Source organism: Sceloporus undulatus, chromosome 4, assembly GCF_019175285.1.
Source record: "Sceloporus undulatus isolate JIND9_A2432 ecotype Alabama chromosome 4, SceUnd_v1.1, whole genome shotgun sequence".
NCBI lineage: Eukaryota > Metazoa > Chordata > Lepidosauria > Squamata > Phrynosomatidae > Sceloporus > Sceloporus undulatus.
In genome coordinates this window covers 172,890,573-172,908,345 of record NC_056525.1, presented here as the reverse complement: position 1 = coordinate 172,908,345, position 17,773 = coordinate 172,890,573, and the positions used below count along the sequence as shown (strand labels likewise).

Genomic DNA, 17,773 nt, shown 5'->3' with positions numbered 1-17,773 from the left:
AATAATAATAATAATAATAATAATAATAATAATAATAATAATAATAATAATAATAATAATAATAATAATTACTATGTTTTAGTATATTTAAATTATTTTACTGTTTTATTTAAACTGTTTTAACACATTGTTTTAATTTTACTTGTAAACCACCCTGAGATCTTTTTGGTGTGGGGAGTGGGAAGGACATTTAAATGAATACACAAAGAAATGCTGCTATCAAAGAAGCATGGTGAATAAATTAATAATTCCATGTTATTCATAAAAGAGTTTAAAGATTTTATTAACTTACATCGCTGTTAAAAATATACTAAATCACTTAAAGAGTCAAGCAGTACACAATTAAAAATACTTGCTACATCAATAATATTAGGTCAAGGTAACAAGATAATGTATTTATATCTTTAATAGTCCAAGGTGAGTTAGCACTGAAACAAGATAAATAAATGAAGCAGCTTTTTAAAAAAAGAACATTTCCAATTTTAATCGCTTCTTATTTTGGTTGTAGCAAGGTTGGAAAATCTCCAGAGGCATTTTCTAATGTTCAGTTGAGCCAACACTAGTTTGAGTGAAATTTTCAGCAAGGACGTAGCCAGGATTTTGGGAAGGGGGGGGGGGGTCAAGACTAAGTGCCACCATTTTGAGAGGCTAAGAGCCCCCCCCCAAGACACAAAAAGAGTGTCAAGCGTTCACCCTCAACACCTTGATGGCACCACTTTAACTTCCGTTATGGCTTCGTGCAATGGAATCTTGGGAACTGTAGTTGAGTCATCTGTCAGGTGCCACAACAAACTACAAATCCCAGCATTTCACAACATGGAGCCAAGGGCAGTTAAAGTGGCATCAAACTGGATTATTTTTTCAGTGCAGATGCAAACTGAGTCCTTCCTCTGAAGGTGTTTACATCAGATAAATTCAGCTCGATAAAGCAAAGTGCAGCTGCTCAAGCAATGAGCGGCAGCCACTCTGTTCATGCTCAGAGACACTCTGCTCATGCTTTGAGACACTGTATTCCAACATCTGAGTTAAGCTACGAACCCAGGCTGCATCCACACATTTCATTCCCACTTCCAAGAGGGCTTTTTAATTTTGAGATAGACACACACACACCCCTTTTAATTCCAAGACCTATCTATCTATTTATCTATCTATCTATCTATCTATCTATCTATCATAATTTTTAATTCCAAGCCATTATACGTTCCTTTCTTTTTATATTAAACAAACCCCTTTAAGAGAATCCTATTTTGGGAGAAAGGCAGGGTATAAAATCAATCAATACAAAATTATAGTGCAATAGTCCATCAGTGCATGGCTTGCATTATAAGACTTTATAACTTTATACCTTTAAAAACTATTAAAATCACAGTAGGCTCAGAGTGCTACAGAATCATGGAATCATAGAGTTAGAAGAGACCCCAAGAAGGGCCCTGATCCAGTCCAACCCCATTCTGCCATGCAGGAACTCCCAGTCAAAGCATCCTCAACAAATTATGTAATGGAGGTGTCCATCTACATTGTAGAAAGATATACTATAGATTAATGCTATGGAAAATCACCACCTTGAGTCTGTATATTGGGAGAAAGGCGGGATATAAGAAAACAACAACAACAACAGTATCTGGATATTATAGTTTTGTGAGACATTTAGCCTTCTTTGTCAGAGAGCTCTGGTGGCACAACATACTACAAATCGCAGGATTTTCCATAGCATTAAAGCAGTTTCGAACTGGATTATTTCTGCAGTGTGCAGCCTTATTAAACTGCAGTTTCCATCAGTCTGTGGTGCTGCTGGATGATGGGCCTGCAGTCTAGCATTGCCTGGAGCAGGGCCATAGGACTCCACAGCCACGATTCATCATCTTAGATTGATTCCATATATTAATTAATTAATCATAAAAACATAGAGTTAGAAGAGACCCCACGAAGGGCCATCCAGTCCAACCCCATTCTGGCATGCAGGAACTCTCCATCAAAGCATCCCCATTGACATGCTGAAAATGGGCCAGCTAACTGTATTTTATTCTATTTGTCTTTTAAAAAAGAGAAAAAACAAGGCTGGAAGGAAGCCTCTTGCCTTTTTGCATCACAGACTCACCTCTTTTTTGTTGTTGCAAAAATCCAAAAATGACTGTTTTTGAAAAGATGAGTCCATTCTCAGGAGAAATGTCCAGAGTAGAGTCTGAGTCTCCTTTCTCTGGACTTCCAAAACCCCAAACTGACCCTGAGAGCATCTGGTCTGACCCCCAACTCAAGGAAACTTGGAAATCCTGAAGGTTTAGATCAATTACTGAATTATTGAATTATACAAGGCATAGTGGTCTCAGGGTTTTGCTGAAGCTCAGTATGCAGAAGCACAACATTATTTTAAAAATATTGTGCATTAAATTACCTTCAGTCTATGTCTATGAGATGCATATGAAACATACATGGATCCCATCTCCCAGTATAATATCCCATTAGACATAATACTGTATATAAATATACCCAAATCTGAAAAACTCCAAAATCCAAAATACATCTAATCCTCAGCATTTTGGGTAAGGGATATTATTATTATTATTATTATTATTATTATTATTATTATTATTATTATACTATATTGTACATGGATAACAGCTAAAAGTTAGAAGTCACCTTTTCTTTCTTTTATATTTCCTTTTAGAAGCTTCCTTCCTTCCTTTTTTCTTTCTTCCTTTCTCCCCTTCCTCTTCCTCCCTTTCTTTTCCTTCTTTTCTTCAGTTCTCCCTCCCTCTTATTCTTCCTTCCTTTTTTCCCTTCCTTCCCTTCTTCTTCCTTCTTCTGCAAAAGCACAAGGGAGGAAGGGGGAGGAGGAGGAGGAGGAGTGGAAGCCGGACTCTGAAGGAAACGAAAGCGAAAGGAGTCACAGGGACTCCCTCCCTCCCTCCCTCTCTCTCTCTCTCTCTCTGAGCTTGCAACTGGCATTCAAGCTCCCCCCTCCTCCCTCCATTAAAGCCACAGAGCAGAGGGAAAAGGGGAACTTTTGTTTTGTCTTTCCTCTGTTCCCTCGCCGTGGTTTTAATGGAGGGGAGGGGGGAGGAAGGAGCTTCAACGCCCCCAGGGCCTGATAGGGGGGGGTCCACCCCCCCCCCCCCCCCCCCCCCCCGGCTACGTCCTTGTTTTCAGCCATGTGCGTCAGTGTAATAATTTTAAGTACTGTATAGAAAATGACATGAAAAATAGTCTTCTAAAGACAGACAGAGAAAGGAAGAAGTGGTAGGTTTTGCAGCTTTTGGTGACAATTGCCAAAATTCTGTAGCCAGCATGGACCCTTCTCTTTTCTATTTCTATTAAATGTTGGCTAGATTCAGAAGCCACTGCTACATCAATTTATTGGCCTCTGTGGAAAACTGTACAATGTGAAAAGCACTTACGGTACTTTGTTTGGTCTGTAGGTAGTAGAGGCTACAGACACCAATGATTCTAAATGCCTTCCCAGTAGCAGACAAGTACACTAAAGCTGTATACACACATCTCCAAATAAGTCTCAGTGAACTTTATGGAAGTTGCTCATGAGTAAAAGTGCAAGACTGCACTGTAAGTCTTGGCCAAAAGTCCCATTGAACAGTCAAATCTCTATGTTGTGCCACTTGTATCAATTGATAAAAATGCAATCACAATACAAAATACAAATACAATCTTTCTATAATTTCAACAAAGTTAAAAAAATAAACTAGGTAATGTTTTTACCACCTTTAGTCAACCCACTACAGTGTGTCATCAGATTCAGTCTACACTTGGACAAATAAATAACAGCTTAAACTAATTCACTGAAGTAATTCTTCCAGATCAATTCACATGAGTACACTTGTCTGCTCAATTTCTGATACTCATATGAATGGAAAAAACATCTTCTATATTCCAGTATTTGAGCATGGATGATGATCATTCACTAGTTTATACAAACATCTTCATTTCTCTGAGGGGAGTATCACCTGGTTAAAGATTGTTAAAACATATGCGGACCTACATGCTCAAGCAAAACTTTCACAATGATCTCTGTACTTCCACAAATAATTTTATCAACTATCACCACTTTTGTATGTTGTATGTGCCAAAAACTGTATGGCTAAACATAATAAACAAACAACATTTATGGAGCACAGTCAAATTCCACAGTACACTCATCCCTCCACATTTGCTGGGGTTAGGGGCACAGGTGGAAAAACCGCAAAGAACAAAAACCCTATGTTTTTACCTCAGAGAACACCTTTCTAGGAATCTCTAGGTCCTCCTGTGCAACTCTGTGGTCAACATCTGCCAGACAATGACCACAGAATTGGAGGAGCTACAAATGCCTAGTGGAGTGTTCTCTCTAGGAATCTCTAGGTCCTTCAGTACTACATTTGGTTAAAGTTGACTACAGAATTGTGCTGGAAGTCCTAGTTATTCCTAGAGAGAATATATTAATAAAATCCATGAATAATCAAATCTGCAAAAGTCAAAGCCACAAATGTGAAGCGATGAATGTACTGAAAATATATTAGTAGGACCACTAAAACAGCAGTGGAATGAGGAAAAAGTAGCTTACTGTACATACTCATGTATAAGTCTAGAAATTTTAGTCAAAACATTGGCCCAAAAAAACCTGGCTCGATTTATCCACGGGTCAATGGAAGTACTGTACTTTAACTCTCATCAAAGAAAGAACCATGACCTGGTGAAAAGTGAGAGTTTAATATCTTCACAAAGCACCAAAAAGAACCATCAACCTCCTCTACTATTTCATCCATCCAACCTTTAGGCTAGGTTTTACGCTCAACTTATTCATATGAGCACAAAGAGTTATGCCTGTTAAAAATCCTGCTCAGGGAACTGGCTGGCTGATTTATAAGGCTCTTCTCTCCTCTTTGTGTGTTGTAGTTATACAACAGTGACTGCTGACAATCACAAGAAGACCCAAAACCCACCAGAACGGATGCCTATAGCAGAATAAGAACATAAGAACAGCCACAGTGAATTAGATTAAAGGCCTGTTCCAACACTGGCCAATCAGCCACTTATAGGAGTTCACATGTGTTCAAAAGCAACTGATATACAGCTTTTGATAGCAGATAGCAAACTGATAATTATAGATAGTCCTATCCTCAATGAATCTACTCTTTCAAAGCCATACAACTGAGCACCTGTTACTGCATCCTGCGGCAAATAACACCAGTTCACTTCTGTGTTATGTGAAGCCAGACTCAGTGTTCATGATCTCCCAACATTCAGCTTCAATGGATAACCTTGGGCTATCTACCCACATTCTGTACACCACATACATATTTATACAGATGTCCTATCTGTCATTGGTATTTCTACTATGATGCTGATGGAATGGGGTACTTTGTATAATGTTAATGAAGCAGACGTAGTCAGTTTACGTATATGTTCATTTGCTCACAGGCTGGCTTTGGGTATTGGGTAGGCTTTGGAAACATTTGTAGGATAGTTGGACTGTATCATATCTGACCTTAAAAAAATATTATCTGCCTATCCCTGGCCCTTCACTTAGGAATACACTGGATGCTGCAGTAGTTGTGGTTGACTAGTATCTTCCCTCCCCCACCACCCCATTATTTATTAAAACCAGATACAGAAGCTTGGTTCCAGTCAGAATTTTGATATTTTGATTGTGTGGGTTAAAATGTAACACTGAAGTTGGTAGAGATTATGCTTCTAAAGATCTTACATCTGCACTCTTGTTCTGAATAGTGGAATAAATAAATCAAATCTATTTTTTGTTTGTTTAAATAAGAGCTTCTTGTTCAATATCCCTTCCAATCTAATAATTCTCTCCATATTGAGTGTTCCTGGAATGATTCCTGGAGAGACGTGCTGGCCCAGTTCCAATGGCACGAGAAACCAGAGAAGCATGGGAAACCTGACTTATCATGTACAAAGCCACTCACAACTAGAGAGGCTAAACAAACCACGGGGCTTTGTTATGTGGTTTAACATGTCGTCCAAACATGGTGGAGAAACAAAACAAACCCTGCATCATTTCTCGTCACAGGAATAATTGACCACATAGAAAAAAGTACCCAATGCACAATGAAATAAGTAAGCAACAGGAGTAATCAGGTGGTGTGCACCAACATACCACTAGTAATCGATAACCTCAGATTAACACAGATCACTGGATTATTGTGTAATACAAACTGTCCCACTATCTCATTTAACTGGTGAGATTTTTAAAATCTTAAAATTAATGCTTAAGTAAATAAGACGAAATAAAATTTACTTTGGAGATTAGCTCCCACCTATTCTGATAGTATAAACCAAGCAAGCAATTTGTTGTATGAATTCCACAACAAAACTAAAATATCAATTGATAATTTCAATGACTGATGGTTCCTGGAGAGGATATGGCAAAATGTATACAGTCCTTTCCATATTATCATTCTAGTTATTAAATTTCTACAATGTCTCTATTCTGGATGCTAGACATTAGAGAAGCTTTAGTTCACTTTACTTACTTATCCCCCATCCCTACCCATAAAAATTGTGTAGCAAGGAAAGAAAGATACTACAGGAGTAGTGGATATCGAAGAACAAAACATAATATATTAGACTAATCAAAATGTGATTTTTTGGTATCATAAAAAATAGGAATTGCAAAATAGACAGAGCAGCATGTAATAAAATAATATTCAGCATTAAAAAAAATCTGGCATTTTGACGTATGTCTATTGCTATTTTTTTTAAAAAAAGGAGAGAAATAAAATATATCTTGGCACCATCTGAAAACATAACCCACCACAGTGCTAAGTGCATTAAATATTTTCTAAATGGTTACATACCAAGTTTAGAGTTACACAGTATTGGAACCTAACTGAAGCACACAAGAGCTGCCTTTATTTTTTAATAATCTTCTTCTTCATAAGATGTTTTTAAAAATATTTTTATGGCACTGCACATCTCTGAAAAAATGTTCATTTACAAAAAAAGACGTTTCAATTATTGCTTTCAACACAAAACACATCACAACAAAAGCAAATCTGTTCTTCATATCTTACACACAAAAGAGGTTATGGGCTGCTATACCACTTCTCGTAACAAGCCATTTCAAATCTACTAAATCCAATACCTGCTTAATTTTATAATATGCTTGGAAAGGATGGCAACACCCAGTGTCAAATTAACAATTCACAGAAATATTCCTGACTACTAAACATGGTATCGTCTAAAAAATCAGTTCTCTGTAATATTAATGACTTATTTTTTAAACAGGAGGGGATCTGCTGGAAAAATTTTACCCAGTGCTTGGCAACACAAATTTATTTGAACACTGAAATACTTATAAATCTAAATCACAATTAGTGTCGATTCATGCCTGCTCATCATTTGTCATTACGGGAAAGGAATAATCACTTCTGCTATGAAATATGAATTTTCCATTTTTATTCTGAAGCTACTGTCTACCTATTTCATTGTCAGAATATGCATGACAAGCTAAGCAACACAAATGCTTAAAAATAGCTTGAAATTACTTTATGTTTCAAACTCGCTTTTTAATAATAACAACTCAACAAATAGTAACCATAATAAACTTCACCTACAAGAATTCTTCCGATTATTCTCGGTGGGTCCTGGAGAGGACATAGCAGAGAGAAAATGCCAAGTAAACAGAAACACAGTGCTGGTCAAGTGAAACCCCCAACTACCAAGCAGCTCCAGTAATATGCATTTTTCCTGATGTAGAAAAGAAGAGTGATGCTACTGATCCATTTCTTCTCCACAAGAACAAAACAGGATATATCACTTCCCAATTGGTCATTCACATAAAATTTAAGCATGCAGCAGCACTTCCTTCCATTGCTGCTCCTTAAACTGAACACAAGCTGTCAGGAGATGTGGTATACCACAATGCATGCCTGCATCTGGGAGCATACCACATGCTGTTCAAAAAAAGGGGGTGGAAAAAAGGTCCTAAGGAATGTATTAACTGCTAATATTTGACAGCATAGCACAATGTAATACATTATTCAAATTAATCCATCATTGAACTGACTGCATTTCCTACAGCCAGTGTTTACTTAACATTTTATTCCCAAAATTACTGATCAGTATATCTCTAATAGCATGACAAACAAGATTATGTCCTAGTCTTAGTAGAAATGCATTTTCTAATGCATGCACACACATAAGGCTGTACTTCAAAACTGTACTAAATATTGTGTAAAAGGGCAGTATATGTATATGTGTACTGCCAACTATATTAAAATCCAAATTCACAGTTTTGTACTCAATATAGCCTACAGTCAACATCATTCTTGTTTATCATAATCTCAGTAATGTGAGCAGGTTTTTTTTAAATGTCTTCAAGCAAAACTTATAGTGCAATATTATACACGTCTATTGAAAAATAAATCCCACTGAATTCAATGCAATTTGCTCTCTGATTAATATGAAACAACACTGCAACCTTAAATATAAATATGCTTACTTCCCCAAAAGTGTCCAAAAATTCATTTTTTCAACGGTCATTTTCTTCTAGTGCTTAACCCACAAAATGAAACATAATAGTTCACACAATTTCAGCTATAAGGATTTAGCCTGTTAAACCCCCCAAATGTGCAATAACCAGAGCAACAACGTAAGCCAGACAAATGAGCAAGTGGCAACACATAATGCTGGAAAATAGAGATGTAAATTGTCCATTTGTAAATGTGACCAAAACACTGTCCACACCTTACACGCTGATATCCCTGTATAGCAAGGCACAGAATCAAGATCTAAAAATGTTCACTGCATCTAAACATGCATTTTGTTGTCTGTACTTGAACAGTCTGAAAAACGTATGCTGAAAGCAAGAACATTAATACAGAGGTTGCCAATGCCATATGTAGCATTCAGAAAACATAAAGTCTGCTTTGCAATTTGTGTGATAAAAGAAAGCATTCTGATTTGTTAATTTTGTTTAAAAAATGTGATCAAGACAAAAAACAATCCTTGCTCCTCTAGGGATAGAAGTAAAATGCTTAATACAATGGAGTGTAATTACTGTGCTGAAAAATCAGAAGGCAGTCCAACTTCTTGTAGAATTTCAGCCAGGAAACACACTTGTACTCTGTGATTCTAAATGTTCTTGCAACCAAGTATTATATTATTATGATTTCATCCAACAACTGACTCCTCAAACCTGAACAGAGTAACAGGGGTTAAGCTAGGCCGAGGCATGAATATTGGTTAAGCATCCTCGATAAAGCAGTGGCTGCTGTTGAGTTCAACTTCAACACATGGTGAGGATGAGACATTTCCAAGTAAATCTCCCTGGCGGGTTACAGACCGCCCGTTTGGGGCGGTCTGCACCCGCCCTTTCCTCGGTGTATCAGGGCCTCAGCGGCTAGACCAGCAGCTGCTGAGGCCCCGATCCGCCGCTTTCCGGGCTGCGGGGAAGCGGCAAAAGGCCACTTCCCCGCAGCCTGGAAAGGGGTATCCTTGGGGCTTCAAGCCCCAAGGACACCCCGCGGCGGTGGGGAGGAGGAGAAAGGGGCCGCTTGGCCCCTTTCGCCTTTGCGCCACTGGGCGCAGCCGTGTGGAGGCTGCGCCCAGCGGCGCAAACCAGGAAGGAGCTCCGAAACATCATGTATAGAGGCGGTGTGGTCGTGACGTTGTCATGGTGGCGGCCGTGTGTAACGGCCGCTGCCATTTTGTGCGCGCAGAGCGCACACTAGGGTTAGGGGGCTGCGGAAGCACCGCCCCTTCCTAACCCTAGTACACGCTCCGCGCGTACTATGTGGCCCATCTTTAACGGGCCCCTGTGTTCCAATGCTCTGCTCACTTCCTGCAGACTCAAGCCTGTGTCCTCCCAATTTGAGTCTAACCATCTGGTATGTAGTCTACCTCTTCTTCTTCTACCTTTCCCAGCATTACTGTCTTTTCCAATGAGTCGCCTTCTCATGATGTGGCCAATGAACAGCAGCCTCAGTTTAATCATATTGGCCTCAAGGGTATTTCTGGCCTCATTCACTCAAGGACCCATTTGTTTGTCTTTCTGGCTGTCCATAGTCTCCAACTAGTCCAACACAACATCTCAAATGAGTTGATTTTCTTTTTATCTGCTTTTTACACAGTCCAGCTCTCACAACCATTCATAATGATTGGGAATACTGTGGCCTGGACGATTCTAACTTTGTTGCTCAGTTGTATATCACCACTTCTCAATTACTCCTCCACAGTCTCTGGAAACTATCCAGGAAAAGTACTTTTCATTTCAGATGCAGACTATCCTGCAGCATTATCATCATATGCCTCCTGTATTTCTTCCCGCCTTCTAAAACTCCGAAGTGAGAAATCCCCTACCCTGCCATGCCATCAACATGGGAGGTGGTCTCCTGTTGCAAGGAAGAATCTTTTCCTATTCCATGCTAAGTATCCTTCACCTTCTGGGCAGGGCTCTGAAACCTAACACATGACAGAGGCAGAGAAAAAAGAAAACAAGAAAATGCTGACTTCACTTATGTACATCTCTCAGTTTGGATTTATTTATTAAGCAATAGATGTTGGAAAGCATGATGAGCACTAGGCAACCCACTCAGATTTGGGGGTCTGCCTCCTAGCCACAGTCAGAGACACTTTATAACTAAAAAGGATACTGGACATGCCTGACAGGATTAATTTAACTTGGACCTCTTGAATAGACCTTCAGCCTCTTTTGGATGGCACATAATGTGGGTAAAGTTTCTTGGGGTGGGGGGGAAAGGTTTACAGTTTCCCACCTGTGGAAACATGCTAAAGGTGGATCCAATTTTGTAGCCTGCAGTATAACAAGAGCAACTGTTTGCAAAATGAAATGTAAGTGCATTCATTTATTGCTCTTCCAAAATCCCACCATCTTTTGTGCAGACCATCAGTCTGATATATTCTTGCTGCTTTTACTGATATGAATATGATATGAATATTTTTATTCCCCTAGCTTTGTTTCTTTTGTTGTTACTTTAATTATTATGTAGTTAATTTCAACCTACAGCAACAATCTGTAATATTTATTCTGACTTCTCTTCTCAACAGATCATTGTTCCATCTCAATTTCATGTTTTGCAAAAAGCATCGGTTTGAAAAAAAAAATATAAGCTTACATGAAACCATCTTCCTATGCAAGCTACATATTTCATGTCTTCTGTGACAATAAATTCCCTAATGAGAATATATGGATCAAATTTAGTCTACTCACATTTGTTTTGGCTGGATGCATACTCTAGCCCATTTTGCAATCTGTTGGACAATTATACAGTAGGCCATCCATATCTGTGGACTTGCCATCTGCAGATTCCACCATCCGTGGATGGTAAGCCCATGGAGGGGGGTGATGGAGGAGGAGAAGGAAGAGAAGGAAAAGGTGGAGGTGGCGGGGAAGAGGAGGCGGTGGAGGAGGAGGCAGCGGTGACAGGAAGAGGGGCAGGAGGAGGCAGCCCCTTGCCGCCCACCGCAGTAAGAGCAGTGAGGAGGGCCTCGGACAGTCGGGGTGGCAAAGTGCCATTGTCCCCAATGGTGACACAGCCACATGGCACAAGAGAGCTCTCACTGAGAAGAGCCTTAAGTCCCCAGCCTATTTCAATGAGTTTGAGTAGTGAAAGCTCTACAATGGATGCAAGTATCAACAACGTGTGCCTCCCCTAGGCACAGCAAGCACTTTGAATGTCTGTCTTTTTCAGGGATTTTGGCACCACAGGAGAAAGATTTCTTAATTTGAGTAACCTAAATGGGAAAGTGCAACTTACGCTGACACTTTTACCACAGTCCTTCTGCAGCAACTACATAAGATTTTTGGCAGTAAACAGACACCACAAAGAATCACAAACACCACAAAGAAGAAGAACCATTTGCCCAACTAGGGTCAGAAGGCAATTAGCACTGGAGCTAGGTAGCCCTCCTCAGACCTGGTACCTCAACTGAGAAGGCCCTGCTAAAATTTATGCTGCCAGGGCAACACAGAACAGGAAGTCTAAAATGCACAGAGAATGTATGGTAGTCCATTAAATTAAAAAAAAAAAAAACAACAACAACCTCAGCATCTTAAGCTTCTCAATAGGAAGAAAAATTGCATTCCAACAATTCCAAAAGACTTTTAAACTGCTTTTCTATATTTTTACAATTCTATTAATATTCAATTCGGTATTCTAGCAGAAGCTACACCAGAATTTACATAATACTGTGGTACTAAGTGCAGCTTTAATTAAGATAGCAATTAACCTGCTATTGGAGGTCTTCAATTTCCAGCAGAATCATTGCTTGCACATCCTCTCCTTCCTGCCTGCTCATGCAAGGCAACATTAAGGAATATACTAGGCATTATAGTGAAGTCAGGCAGATTAATATAAGCAGAGCTCAGAATGGGGTTAAAACTAGCATGAAATATATTAAAGAGATCCCTACCTCTTTGCCAACCTTAAAAAAATACAAATGTTCCTTCATACAGCTTAAATAGAGAGAAGAATTATAGTCCCTTAACATTAACATTACTAATCAATTCATGTATGAATCAAAGAAGCCAAGTCTCATCAAAAAAATATAATTTACTTTCTTCACAAGCTTTAATCAGTAGTTTTATTCTCATACTACAGTTCATTAATCAAGGGAGACCAATTCTAATCAGTAGGTTTTAGAGGTGAGCCAACTTCTGATGTGCTTTTGATTTTCACATACTATTAACAGGAAGTAAAAAGCAAAATATTGAAACTGTTCCTTCTTCAAAGAATGAGTGGCAGCTTTTATGCACATTCGGAGTTCTCACACCTACCTTCAGTACTTTGAAAAGGTTCCTATATTGCCTTTTAACATTTTACAAGTATATTTATATTTAATCAGTTGACTCATTTTAAGACAGATTAATTCATCTAGAAATACTGAATAGCTAAAAAGACCTTTGGATGTTCCTTCTTTACTAGCACAGTATTTTCATGTTTTAGTGAATTTCAACTATAGTCAAGATTTCTCTCAGACACCATTTTGCATTTTCAATTAGTTTGCTTACCATCTTCTATCCTAATCACCAATTTGAAATATGCCTCTGGAGAAAACTAGATTTAAATTCCTTCTCCGTAACAAGCTAGACCTTTGGGTAAAGAGATAAGGCACACGTTTTTCTTATTAACCTGGACGTTTCACTTGGACTAAACTACAAGCAATTTTTCTGCATCTTTGCATGGGCCTTAACACCCATTCTGCAAACTCTCCATTAAGGAAAATACATCTGTCACTTTAGCAAAAACATAAGTTCTTGAAGTCTCTTTCCTCAACAGCTAATAGCTCTTGCTCCACATGTAAAGTTAGTTGTCAATATGGATTACCACACCGGAAAAGGCCATGGTGTGCCCCAGAAGAAATAATGGGGAAAGCGCACATAATGTGTGCACCGCGCCATGCCACAGGTACGAGCTCCATTATTTTTAATGGGGCTCCAGCATATGCGGTATTTCCCTTACGCGGGGGGTCCGGAACAGATCCCCCGCATAAGGGAAGGGCCCACTATACTGCTCTCCTCTAAGCAACATTAACTAGAAATCTATTGTCATTCCTATTGAATTAATATAACGAAAGAATCAAGGCATTTTAGCCATTTATTTTTGTTATAATGTTGTTTTCCTCTGTTTCTCTCTCTGTAATACCTCTCAAAAAACAAAATTGAGATGAATGCTTCTAAACAAAAGATACATGGATGTTCTGTTAAATCATTTTGTTGTAGCTATGTGCCTCCAAGTTGTTTCCAACTTATGGCAACCTTAACCTCTCATAGGGTTTTGTTGGCAAGTGTCTTGAGAGGGGTTTGCCACTGCCATCCTCTGAGGCTGAAAGAGTGTGACTTGTCCAAGGTCACCCAGTGGGTTTATATGGCAGAGTACGATTCAAACTCTTGTCTCCCAGTGTCCTAGTCAAATGCTCAAACCATTACACCATACTGGCCCTAAGTCATTTTATAGACATACAAATACCACCTTATTTTTTACCAAGAGACTGTCAATGAATATCCAGCTTTAGTATGTAAAAATGGGCTAAAATACCATTGAGTATCATGTACAGTTATCAACAGTAACAAACCATCTTCAAAATATAGCAAAATCTAAAAGCCAAAGCAATTGATTTGATTGAGCCAACTAAGAAGCACAAGATACATAATGTAAGCTTTTGAAACTTCACTGGCTTCTTTAATCAGGCAAAGATGTTAAAAATCACATGGGGGGGGGGGCGACACTGCTAGAGTGGCAAGCCTACATCTTCTATCAGATGTTACTTCTGTTGTCAGTTAAGATGATCTGGAGGCATATCCATGCAGCCAGAGTCCACTCCCCTTCTTGGTTATGTAGGGACCAGAAATTTTGTATTTTATTATATTTTGCTGCATGGCCAACATGGCTAGCTCTGAATACATTTCCTGGATTTGAAGAAACCATCTTCAGTAGGGCAAACACAGCAAAGAGAAGACTGCAAAATGATATTGTACTAAATTATATTCTGTATGATCCTACTTGATTTTTCTTAGAATTAGTAAAGGAACATACAGCAGACAAAGTGGGAAGAGTAAAAACAAATATTTTGATTAGCGATGTTTTTAAAAGTGCACCCAAAGAGCAGAGTGTAATAAAGATTCTGCCAGTGAGACAAAGAAATGCTGAATGGACCAAGCTTTCACGTTTATAGTCAACTATGACCAAAAAGGCTTTAAAAAAAAACTTTAGGAAAAAGGTAACACCAAAAAAATTCATTTGTCCTAAGAAACTAGTCTTAGCTACAAAGTCTCTATTAGAAAGGAGGAATGTTTCTCACTAACTCCCTATATATTTTGTCTACTATGTATACAAAAACTCAATGTGCAGGCTCACCTACGCTATCCAACTGGCCAAAAAAATAATAATCAAGAACTGTTTGTTGGCCTAAGAAACTCTTACATATGCCCAATCCAGCACTCAATCAAGTTTCACATCTATAAGTGCTATCTTATATTGACAGTATGTATAATGTATCCAGAAGATATGCTGTGATATTTAGATCTTAGCTGCTGCTGCTATTATTGTTATTGTTACTATTTTCTTATATCCCAACTTTCTCCCAACATAGGGATTCAAGGCTGCTAATCAGATCAACAATAAAAGAATAATTAAATACAGAAGTATTGCCAAAACACTATTATGTAATGTTTCTTGTAAAACTGCTAGAATAAGTACAGACATTTTAAAAGGAGGGTAATTTTTTCCAAGCACATAACAACTGTACACAGTATTTAGGGTTGAGACAAAAAATGTGTATTTTTGCATTAGGAGTCTCCCTTTCATCTTTATGACGTAGTCAGGGTCACAGCACTGGCCATACAAATTCAAGAGGATCAATTTCAGTTCTCCTGGATCTACCCTAGAGTTACCAAGATCCCACTGAAAAAAACAAAGTACCTGATAGCTGCAGAGAACTCCATACTCCTTCTCATAAACCACTGGTCTCCTCAGTTCTTACCACCATCCAAAACCTGGCTACTTTCCAGCTTCTATCCTTGCCCAGAAAGCCCTGGGTAATTGTTGTACAACAGACTTAGCTTTCCTCTCCACACTTGACCAACATAGTAGCACAACACAAATCAATCTCACTTTTCTTCCTCCTGTCCAAATGCTTGCTTCCAATCCTTCCAGTTGTTTCCTCCCAGTCCAAATGCCTGTTTGTTGCTTCTGCTCTCCAATAAGCATGGAGGGGTTGAGAATGCACAGCCAAGAATAAGGAGGAGGAGGCTTGCATTACTATTATTTCTATCTGTTGCAGAAACAGACATTGCTATTATTTCTGGAGTCTAAGGGAGCAAACAGCTTCATGAGTGCCATGAATTGTTCAATTCTGGCCAAGAGGAATGGGATTTAGAACTCTAAAGCCCTAAATACTGTAGATTGGACTCTTCAGAATTAAATTTCTATTTTTTCTTAATATAGTTGCTACCTCAGAATTGCTACCAACTGAAGTGGATGGGGGTTTGAAAGGTATAAAACACAGTAATTATTCACATTCCTGATATCTAAGAGTCTATAATGGGAGACCAGTTTTGCACAATGATCAGTAAATTAGGACTGTCCATCTAGAAAAATGAAGGAACACATTTGGCTCTCTCCAGTTACTATGTACCTATATAACCTGCATAGAAAAACTTAAGATATGAGCATATCTATTAATTCTAACCACAGTCTCCCCTCTGTTTTCGCGGGGGATCCATTCTGGATCTCCCCGCGACAACGAAAACAGCCAATATTCAAGCCCCATTGGCTTGAACGGTGGCACACACCTCATTTTATGCCCCTCCATTTGCCGCTCGCACATAAGCGAGGGACCCAGATCCCAAGTTCACGACTGTACTTTATATGAAGGAAATTAGCAGTTTTAGCAATATTTGCCCACTTAACTGATGACTATATTTCTGACATTATAGACATTACAGTACAAATCATACATTGCATATTTATCAGCACTGACATATATCCAAAGCACACATCCTTATGGATCACCATGACTTTCTACAAGAATCCTCACTACAAATTACCATCAAGTCATAGGCAATCTCTGTGTCTTCCTTCATATATGTCCTGTGATTTGATGGTGGATTTACTGGCAAGCCATGTAAAAACTATGAAGAACCATGCTTTGGATAGATATTTTTGCACAACAGCAACATTGACAAGTGATTAGATTAGTGGAAATCTATTTTTTCAATAATATGGTGGTGGGGGACCAACTTATGTTACAGAAACTGGTCTTAAAAGAACCAGAATCTGACTTACAGCTGAAAGAAAAGTTTCTAGTTCACTACAGAAATTAGCAAAATCACAGACATTTTACACACTACAAAACTAGTTTAAGAACTTGAACTACAGTAATTGCCTAACTGTAATTTCCTAAAGAGAGCCAGTGTGGTGTAGCGGTTTGAGCATTGGACTACGACTTTGGAAGTCGGGGTTTGATTCCCTACTCGAACATAAAAACCCATTGGGGGACTTTGGGTAAGTTACATTCTCTCAGCTTCTAACAAAGAGAAACCTGCTCTGAAGAAATTTGCCAGAAAAACCCTATGACAGGCTCACCTTAGGATTGTCATAGGTCAAAAATGACTTGGAGGCACATAGCAATTGCCTAACACAGAAAAGAGAACATTATTACAGTTCTCCCTCCAAATTTGCAGGGGATCCGTTTCATATCCCCCCCCCCCCCCAAGAATTCAGAAATCCACAGATATTCAAACCCAACAGGCTTGAATGGCAGCATGGTATTGTGCGGGCCATAGGCGTGCACACCATTAACTTAACAGAGGTCATCCTTCCGCAAATAATCAAAACCACAGATCTCAAGTCCATAAAAATGGAGTGGCGACTTATATGAATCTGAGAAGTCAAAGAAGTCTGTATTGTGTCTCAGTAATACACACTGACTGTATTCAATAGCTTTGATATATCTCCTTTTATTAATTCAAACCTGGTAGGCCTATACTTTCAAAGTAAGTATAGTTATAACAGTCTGTCTATGAATATAAATATTAATCCTCATTCAACAGCACAGAATCAGATTTATCTGCCCTATGGCTTTCTAGTAATAGGGTCTGTATTTAGAACTGTCATATGAAGACATTTTCAAATACTGAGCTAAAACAAAGTGATGCATTATATAACATGTCACCTATAATTTGCTGGAATTACATTTACTGTGTTACGCAAGAGTAATATCACCCACTCAACTAAAAATACTTGGAACCAATTCTAAAAACTTATTTAAATGACAGAATTCAAATTGAGGCTAACATTTT

The 17,773-nt window shown here is 38.6% G+C and overlaps 1 protein-coding gene across 1 annotated transcript in view; it reads right to left on the bottom strand.

Moving 5' to 3' along the window:
* The window catches only part of DTNBP1 (dystrobrevin binding protein 1), a 91,709-nt gene that overhangs the window by 35,984 nt on the left and 37,952 nt on the right, over positions 1 to 17,773 (bottom strand). The window lies entirely within an intron of this gene.